The 10,299-nt window shown below is 29.6% G+C and overlaps 1 protein-coding gene and 1 long non-coding RNA gene across 3 annotated transcripts in view; one reads left to right on the top strand and one right to left on the bottom strand.

Moving 5' to 3' along the window:
• LOC102678578 overlaps positions 1–10,299 on the bottom strand; it is a 49,161-nt gene that overhangs the window by 32,123 nt on the left and 6,739 nt on the right. The window contains exon 1 of one of the 2 annotated variants that reach the window (XM_006614188.2): positions 7,099–7,760. The exons of the other annotated variant lie outside the window; for it this stretch is intronic. The gene's annotated coding sequence lies outside the window, so the exon portion shown is untranslated. Of the gene's footprint in view, positions 1–7,098; positions 7,761–10,299 lie in introns of those variants that run through there. 2 annotated transcript variants of the gene reach the window in all.
• LOC102679155 lies at positions 8,293–8,809 on the top strand. The gene is made up of 2 exons (XR_421543.2): positions 8,293–8,471; positions 8,543–8,809. It is a non-coding gene; the product is annotated as an uncharacterized LOC102679155 (long non-coding RNA).

Genomic DNA, 10,299 nt, shown 5'->3' with positions numbered 1-10,299 from the left:
TATATATATATATATATATTTATCTACAAATTAGCTTTAAAAATAGCTAAATTTTCCAAATTAATTCGTATATACAAAGATGTTAAATCAAATAAAGAAAAGAAGATAAAAGCAATAGATAAAATCACTAGAGAAAGAAATAGAAAAAAATAGATATTTTAGAAAAAATTACGGAAAAAAGGAAATAAATATGAAAGAACATTATGCGGTGAAGTCTCAGCAAAAAGATCTTGTTTTGGACCAATGGAAAATCTAAATTCGAGGGCACGTTTCTTCCTATTTACGTTACAAGAGAGAAAATCAGGTCGTCTGATTCTAGAAAGGAAAGACGATGCTAGTTGACAGTGGATGACGTACTACATAACGATACGTAGTACGCGAAGTACAATCCGTGAGAAAATACGTTTGAGGAAGAAGAATGTAGAAAGAAGAGAGGCTAAGAAGGACGGTAGGTGGGTCGAAAACAAGCAAAGGCTAGAGTCGAGCACAAGGAGACCACTCAAGCGATTCAACCATGCGTGCTTCCCTATATTCGCGAGCGTTTTACAGGTGAGCTCGAGTAACCACGGAACGAACCTTTCACGAACATGGAACAACGAGAAAACTACTACTGGCCGAAGGAGAAAAAAAAAAACTACGCATATGTCTTTTTCAATATCGATTCTCATTTTTGATCCTTCGTTCTATTCTTTTTCTCTTCTTTTTCTTTCCTCTTTTCTCTCGATCGAAAAATTCTATTTCTACATTCATTAGTATTTTTAATATCGATTCTTCCCAATTTTCATCCATTCTACTCTTTATTTTTCCAAATCTTTGAAAAACGTTACATCGCATGTGGTTGTCGATCATTTAAGAAGCTAGATATGAATTCCTAATGTTTCTACGAAACGGTTAATAAACCTCTTGCGTGCAAGTCAGTTGCAAATGGCAGCGAAGCGGATCTTGCGCTCGCCTTCGAGATAGGAAGAAAAACATGTAAAATGGAAACACGTAAGAATTCTTTTGGTGAAATTTTATTGCCTTGGAACATGTTACGACTGATTGAGCGTTAATGTCGGTATATAGTGATTCCTATTATGACGATTAAGACTACAATTATTTATTTTTCCTTTTAAATTAATATCATAAAATTTGATATGGATGTCTGCTACACACTTGGATGAAATTTATATATTTCAAATAATTGTAATTTCAAAATAATTACTTCGAATAACGTTCGAACATCATTATTCGATAATTATTATTTTATATGTTATTACTTTATTACTTTTTTACATTCATCGTGTGTATTGGCAAACCAAGGTTCGTTAACCACGTATGAAATTCCTGTTCACTTTATACTTTGGTATTTTTATCTCTGTTTCGCACGTTTCATTTCAATATATGTACGAACGTACGAACATGTAGCGATACAACATCGATATAACAATTTCGATTCACGAAACGTGTCATGTATCGATAGATTTTCCTATCCATTTATAATATAATTTATCTTATAAAAGAATAAAAAATTCTTATATCGGGAATAAAAATTGTTCGTTTTCCTCGAATTTAATATATTGAGTTAAGATAAAAATAATGAAACGGATGAAAGAAAACACGGTAAAATTAGGAATCTAGTAAAATAAGAAATCAAGAGAAACAAATGTCAGCAAATCTTATCAAAACAGAATGGATCTAATTTTGTCGTTTTACGCATGGAAAATTGTATAAATTAATTCGGCAAAAATTTAAATAATGCGCGTGTATCGCATATTTCGATCTTTTGATAATTCATTTATACATACATTGATATTTGATAAATTTAAATTTAAAAATAAAGTGAAATAAAAATGTTATATAAAAACATATTACGTTTATTTATTCAAGGCTATCTTGAAAATTTCCAAATTGGAAAGGAATTTAGAAAACAAATTTAATTACGTGGCATAAATTTAAATCGTGGTAATCTAAAAAGTTATTAAAACTAATAAAATCCAAGGTGTATATTATTATCCGTTTGCACGATATACTTACAAGTTATATTTGGTACTTTAACTACGTAATTATATTCAAGGTCGGTCGATCGTTTTCATATAGGTAGCGATACTTATTTCAAATTATACTTAAGGATCAAAAGTAGTACCTTAGACACCTTATATTAGGTACGACACGTATACATTTTATTTTCATTTAAAAAAAGAAAAGAAAAATAAAGAAAAGAGAAGAAACATAGCTGATCATCTGGTAACCTTGATTTGAACGAAGATTATCCTCAATGCAACTTGTTCTTAAACTTGTTCTTAAAATTGGCTAAAAATAGTATTATCCTATTATGCTTGAGACAAAAAACTGCCTGTTTAAAACAAATTTTCTTTTTTACATTTTTTTTGTTATCAGTATTTTAAAAGGAAAATATAAATATTTGTAAAAAGAAATCGGAACTCGAAAGAATTGCGATATTAGTGTTGTAAATATCATATTTGCGATATTTAAACAATCAATATCACTTTTAACGATTCTTATCTCTCCGAAGAAATATTTAAAAAAAAACGTCCCTTTAGTAAAATTAAAAAATTAGGTTCGAATAACGTTCAAATCGCAACACTGTTATAAAATGGTATAAAAATTTATAAAAAAGGAGAAACGGATAATACATTGGAGCAAATATTAGATATATGTATATTGGAAGAAGCAGGCAGATAATAAAAATTCACTTAAACAGCAGCGATCTATCCCGCTAACGAAATTATCCCATTCTCCAAATTGGTCCTCCATTGATTCATTCTTCTTTTCAACCCCATCTCTTTTGCTTTCGCGCGCTTCCTTCTCATCTTGCTCCTTATGTTTCCACGCGCCATCCTGAAACCATCGTCTCTCGACGCATCTTGCCATCCGTCCACCTTCATACAAACGCTCTTTGAATAGCGTCTAGTTTTTGCCAGCCAACTAGTTTTACCGGGAGAAGGGGGTTTCATTCTCCTCTATCGAGGCCGCGTCCCTCTCTCCTTCTCTCGTGCTGCACCGCCACCGTGAGAATGAAAATCCTTCTTCCAGCGTAAACTTAACCACGCGACGTAGAAAGAGAGAAGTATTGCTAAACCATTTCAATTGCGATCTGCATCCTACGAATCTTTTTCTTTTTTCATCATTTTTTTTTTATTGTTGTACGATTATAGATCTTTAGATAAAATCTTGCATGAATAATGATCGAATTTCATTTTCAATTAGGAAATTGAAATTCTTCCACGGACACAAACATATATCATTTGTTTTAATATATATGTATTAAAAAATATTATACCTATATATTAAAAATTATAAATTTTAACATATAATAAATATTTTGATAAATTGGTTGATAATTTGATAATTGATTATTTATTGAATATTTGTAAAAAAAAAAAAAATACATGTATAAGAAAAATCATTAAATTAGGCTAGAACTTCTATCTCTCAAAGTAATAAGAAAAATTAATAAACAAGATGCGTTAAGAAAATCTGGTTATAAGAAAGTTTATCTTTTAAAAAGAAGCATTATCGCCGAGTATGATATGTATGATAAGTGTCATTTATAAAGCAATTGAATATTCAATATTGAATATTGAATATTAGCTAAGCTAAGTAACGATTCATCGAACTTCGCTTCGCTTCTGTTATAGTCAATTTAGTTTGTACGATATCATTTAGTAAGATCTTGCTTATATTATCGCATAAATATATTCTTTTGATATTTCCATGTTTCTATCTTGTTTAGAAATCGAAAACATCACGTGAAAAGTGGCTTGAAAATTATTGCCAATTATTGTCAATTGTTGACGTTCTTTTTACTTTCACGCTGATATCGCGTCGATTTTCGCATTTTTTTTTTTTTTTTACATACCTTTCCTTTCATCCCATCTAGAAATAAAAATATAAAAATATTTTATTATCATATCAAAAGGCATAATCAAGAATATATTTTTAACTTTTTCAAATACTTTAAAAAATATTTATATTATTCTATATTAGATATTCCATATAGATATATTCGCTTTAAATAATTTTTCGTTCAACGATTTGATATATCATATCGTCGGTCCAAGAAGTGTACGAAGAAACGTCCAAGTTTTCCGACCGGCTTAATATTAGCATCGGAGAAAAAGCAAAACGCCTCCGTACCAGTTTTACAAGCTCCCATTTCTCGATCCCTGTTGCTCGTTTTCTCGACAATCACATACACATACATCGCACAGTTATTTATTTTTCCTTTCTAATCGCGAAAATCACTACTCTCCGCCGTAATAAACGATCGAGTTTCCTCGTCCTATCGTCGAATCATCTGGTAGTTTGATCCTTCGAACGAGCGAAAAATTCCCTTCCTCCTCCCAAATATCCGTCGCGTCGGTTCGAGTGATTTTCTTCGTGGAAGCGTTCGAAGCATTCGCGTATTTTCAACGGTATCGAACATCTGCTGTTTTGCCTGCCTTCATCTTTGCTGTAACGCGTATCAACCGTTTCGTGGATAACTGTACAGCACCTTTGTCTATCTATCCACTGACCAATGATAAAATAAAGCCACGATGAACACAGCACATCTTCGTGTCCCGCTAGATTTGTCCAGAAAAAAAAAAAAAGAATAAATCGGCTAAATCCTTGGAGAATCGTTCCTTTTCTGTTCTTTTATTTCGTTTTGATATTGAAAATTACTTCAACGCGATAATTCACCTATCGTCAAATATATTTGCGAAAGATATTATTGATTTGAATTTAACCTTCTAATTCTTCTCGTCTTCTAATTCCATGAGAAACATTTTTGTGGAATTCATCAGTCAAAATATTTTTGTTTCGTGTATTAAACAACTGACAAAGCCTGTGTGAAATCGTTAGAAAAATTTTATTCAAATTCAGTTAAATTTTATTCAAAAGTAAAATTGTAACAAATACACGATACGATTCAACCGTCATACTTGAATCGAAATTTTGACAAGAGATAGGATAGATATTTAAATATAATAAAATTTTAATCGCGAGTTTTATTAGAAATTTGTCGATGTATTATGCGTTGAATACCTATCCACAAATGGATCCTCACCTATTTATAAACATATAGTATTGGCTGATCTATTCAATATATCGTTTAAGAATTGTTTTATATTTTATTTTCAAATCTTTTTGCGAATAGATACCAAGTGTGATGGATATACAAGTTTGATTATTTGTAAAAATGGAAATGATAGAAAAATGACATTTAATCGATATTTTCACGCGTAGACAACATTCAACATCGGAAGATTTTTATCAATATCTTAGAAACTAACTCGCAGCTTTATATTTTCCTATATATTTTCCTTCTTTTTATCTTCTCAAAATTTACTAATGTTATATCATAATTTATCCAATAATTTTATCATTTATTTATATTTTTTTAACAATTAATATATAGAGATAGCCATACGTAAAAATCTTTATCAAAAATTGATTATTTTTTTATTAATTCAACAACATAAATTTATAACGCGTTCAAATATTTTTACACATTTTCAAAATATATATATTTCTTCAATTTGTTTTACAAATTATACCAATATTTTTGGAAACAAGAATAGATATATATATATGTAAATTAAAAACTTTCAATCTTTTCGGATATTATCTATTGTGCATATAATTTTTCCGTTAATAACGTTAATAACCGTATAATTTTAGTTTATTATACAATAGTTTTATTTGTCCAAATTTGGTAATTAGCGTATATGCGATCATCATTCGATGATAATGTATACAAGTATATATAATCTTACTATTTACTTTCACCTTTCTATAATCACGATTAAATTTTATATCATTGCATTTCCGCATTTTGATTACGCTATTCTCTTCCGTTCATTTGAATCTACATTCAAAATTACTTTTCATGTCTATTCAGCATCTTTTAACAATAATTGTAATTCTGTTAATCATAGCCCAACTAATGATATGTCATACGATTAACTTTATGAGTTTTCTTAGTAAAATAACAATTTCACAAAAGTTTTCAGTTATTACACACTAAAATAGTCAAATGATACTAAATGTATAATTATATATTATATTATATATATTTGTTTAATTTAAATCAATTTTATGATTAAAATTAAACAAATATAATAAAACTTTTTGTATTTTATTAAAAATAATAAATCGATCAATTTATAATTAATCTATTAATCAAGAATGCGTACTATTCAAAAGCTTTCGAACAAATAAATATATATATTACTTATGATTTTATCTCTAACCAAGTATCACAAGTTTATTACTATTGATATTTAAAATATTTTCATCTCAATTATTACGTTATTCACGTATTTAATATAATAATTACATTCTAATTAAATAATAAATAATAAAATATCAATTGTAAATACATTATTATTTTGTATTACTTTGTTACTACTGTATTATTTATTAATACTTTTATATAAGATTGTAATAATTTGATAGAATAGTTTAAAAATATAGAATAAAATAAAATGATATATTTCTAAAATTGCTTTAAAACTAAAAATATATAAATATATATTTACAAAAAAAAGTGAAATTAATTAAAATTAAGAAAAAAAGACAAATTTTATTTCAATATTCATTAATTATTGTGATAAACAAAAAATTCCATTAACACGTTGAAGAGAATCGAAGAGAAATCGTAAATTTCTTTTCGAAAAAATATTCTACGTGCACACGTTCACTGAATACATTCGCGATCTCGTGTTTACAACTTGCTTGGAACGCAACATTCCACCGTAATATGCTGGCACAAATTCCAGATAATGTTGATTCGATTCCAGTAATACGTTTTATAGAGCCTGTTTGAGCGTCGATGTGAGGCAACCGCATTGAAATTACATGTATCATACTTGGCAAACGTAAGAAGAAATCTTACGTTCATCATGCAATTTCTTGAGATCAAGTTGTTTGTTTTTCCTCGTCGTTGTGCATTTAGCCGAAAACTTTTCATCGGTGGATAATGATAATATTCGAATCCCGCTAAACGAATCTTTTCCAATGAATTCGATTTCGATTTACTTATTTTTATAAGTTTTCTGTAACTTGATCTCATAATTTTTATCAACGATAAAAAAAACACGTGCATTTTACCTCTCAGGTGAAGTCCCACGATGGCCGAGCAGGAATCGCATAGCAGAAAATATTTTCCATCGGCTAGGTAGCATCAGCTAGATACCCTCCTCCTCCCGTCCCGTTCTATACTCACACTACACACGCAAAAATCAAGATTCCAAAGGAAAAATTCCCCTTCACACACGCGCACGCATCCTTTTAACGAGCGACACCAACTTTTATTTCCACGCTTCCCGCCTCTCAACAACGCGTCTTCCTTTCCGACCTTGCACATCCGAGTCTACCGATTCGATGATCCCACTCCGCGCTATTTTACCACACTCTTCCCAACTGATTCTCCCACTTTCTCCTTCCCACGCCGTCCGACTTCTCTTTCTTTTTTCTCTTTATCGCTCTTTCATTCAGATTTCTCGCATTCTTCTATGCCTTTAATTATTTAGGCATAGACGAACATCTTGTCCAAACGATATTATTAATTTTCAAAGTTGTCAACTTTTTCCAAATTCTACGACCAATATTTTTTGATAATTCTTCGAATAAACGATTCACATGTATACATTCGTTGAATATTTTTATTACATTTTTCTTAATTCTATTCGGATGGTGATTATCTTTGGTGATATTATTATAAATTTTTCGATTTTCAATTATCAACTCCTTAGTAACTAGTACGTTTGTTATTCTTTCTTTTGCTCGTTTCTTTTTATTACATCGATCATACATCGATGGTATTATATAATATCACACATAATTTATCCAACTTTCAATATTTTTTTTTTTTTCCTCTACTCTCTGTCACCGACTATCTATAAATTCTTTTTTTCCCTCGATTTGCAAACGAATCCATGAAATTGTCATTGTTAATCGCAATTTTAAAACCTTGATTATTAAGCTTTGTTAAAGGATAAGTTATTGAATATAAGAATTTTAAAAATAACTAAAACTTATTTCAATATCTTATCTTCAATCTCACCAATATTCTATCGTCAATGATTTCAATTCTTCTTGTGCTCTTTCAACTTTTAAACAAATTTTCCATCTATATTTCTCAAGAAAATTCATTCTCATTATTCTTCTATTAAAAAGTAACGAAACACAATTGAGATTCATAAATTTTGAATCATCGAAATAGAAGAAATTAAAAAACGAATGGTTCGTGCGAGATTTTAAAAATAATCGATGCTCTTCTCAAAGCAACTCTGTTCTACCAGATTGAATGTTACTCCTTTCACTCTGTTTCTGCGTATTGAAACACGCATATACTTCAAGCCACCTTTTAAAATCGCACGTTCCCCATGTTTGTGAAACATTCGCACAACCAACGCGAAAGAAAGCAACAGTTCAGCATCCTCGAAACTAAGGAAACGATATATAAGAAATATAAAGAAACGGTGAGTCGAGTTTATTTAACTTTTCTTTCTTTGCAGCAAATTTTTCAAATTTCAATTAATTTATTTCACAGAATTAAAATCCTTCCGATCACCGTTAAACTAGATTCAAACTACCTTTATCATGACGATCCACAATTTGATTTGAAATCTATCCTCTTGGGACATGCGATCTTACAGGAAGTCAGCTCAGCGTATTTCCTCGTTTCAGTTCACCTGTTCTAGTCCATCTGAGAAAGTTGGCGGCCCTTCGACATGGTTGTTGACTATCATCTTTACCACCTTCTTCGATCACGTTTCGCGCGCTCCCGATCCCTCGATTAAAAAAAAAAAAAAAAAAACAACCTCGTGCTCGACGATTTTCGCCACTTTGTTTGACGCGTGCTATCCCATAAGCAACTCGTCCGAGCAGCGACGTAGTAATACTTGGCGTGAAGCCTCGGGTGAGACGCCAGGTGGGCACCGGGAGTAACCATCTCTCTCCTCTCTCTTTACTTCGTTTCACCTCGCCCCACCTGCGTGCTACAGGCAAGGTTTATCGGTGAACAAGAGGATTCTTAATTCTTTGGGGCCCGCAACGAAGGTCGAGGCGCCTCTACAGGGTTCGACGATCTTTACCGAGTGGAACGATTCGATTCCTTCTTTATCGATTGTGATTCTTCTTCTCGATCTTCTCGATCGCGGTTTAAAATGGCTCTCGAATTCTTATTAATAATAATAATCAAAAATAATCATAAAGGCGAATATCGTATCGTGATTTTGAACCACGTAAATTGAATTGTATCGTTTATGGATATTTTTTAATCACCTGTGATTGTCTTCGAATTTGCGATTGAAATGGAACGACATGCGAAATACAGTTATGATAAGAAATGATAATTTTATGCTATTTCATCGATTGATCATTAAATGAAAAATCTAAATTAAATTTATTAATTTTTAATATTATAAATTGATTCCTCTCTATGTACTCGCGTGCCGGTATGTATGTATAAATGAAATCTTTCTGAATTAAAAATTTTAACCTTAAAATTTTTCTTTCTTAGATACATAGATACATATTCGATTCAATTAAATATCTTTCCTCCCATATTATTTAACGAGATATTTATCATTGATTGAAATTAAAATAAATTATATACAACACTTTAAGTAAATAAATAAAAGAAAGAAAAAAAGAAATCAAAATCAAAATATATAATATATAACAAATATCGATAATGATTAAATAAAATTAGTATTTAGTATTTGAAATATATTTAAATATAATTTTTATTCTAATAGAAGGATATATATTGTTCGGATAATATATATTATTGATACGAGAAAATTCAGATGAAATATCATTCAGATGAAAATTCAGAATAAAATATAATATAGACAAAAAAATAGACAATAAACGAACAACAAAAGATTCTATTGTACAAATATTATCGTAATTCTATTGTACATAATATTTCAAATTTAATAGCAAAATAATCATATCAATGAATAAATTAATAATATATAAATTGATAATTCATTTTAATTGTTTAAAATGTTTAAATAAATAAATTGTTTAAATGAATAAAAAATAAGAATTATCGGTGATCAATGTATTTTTTCTAATTGACAAAAATATTGATAAAATTGTAATAAAATAATTACAACATTGTATAGAATATAGAATATAATTTAGAAAATATTCGGTATAGATCAATCGAATTTTAATTATAAAGTAAATTGCAAATGAATTGTTGCAAATACTTTATCGTGATTTATGAAAAAAGAAATAATTGTTGCAGATTTCTGCTTTATCGATGTATGTTTATATCCTATGTTTATATCATGT

Source organism: Apis dorsata, unplaced genomic scaffold, assembly GCF_000469605.1.
Source record: "Apis dorsata unplaced genomic scaffold, Apis dorsata 1.3 scaffold_172, whole genome shotgun sequence".
In the NCBI taxonomy this organism is placed as follows: domain Eukaryota; kingdom Metazoa; phylum Arthropoda; class Insecta; order Hymenoptera; family Apidae; genus Apis; species Apis dorsata.
Note: the sequence above shows the minus strand (reverse complement) of the source record. Positions and strands in the feature narration are given on the sequence as shown.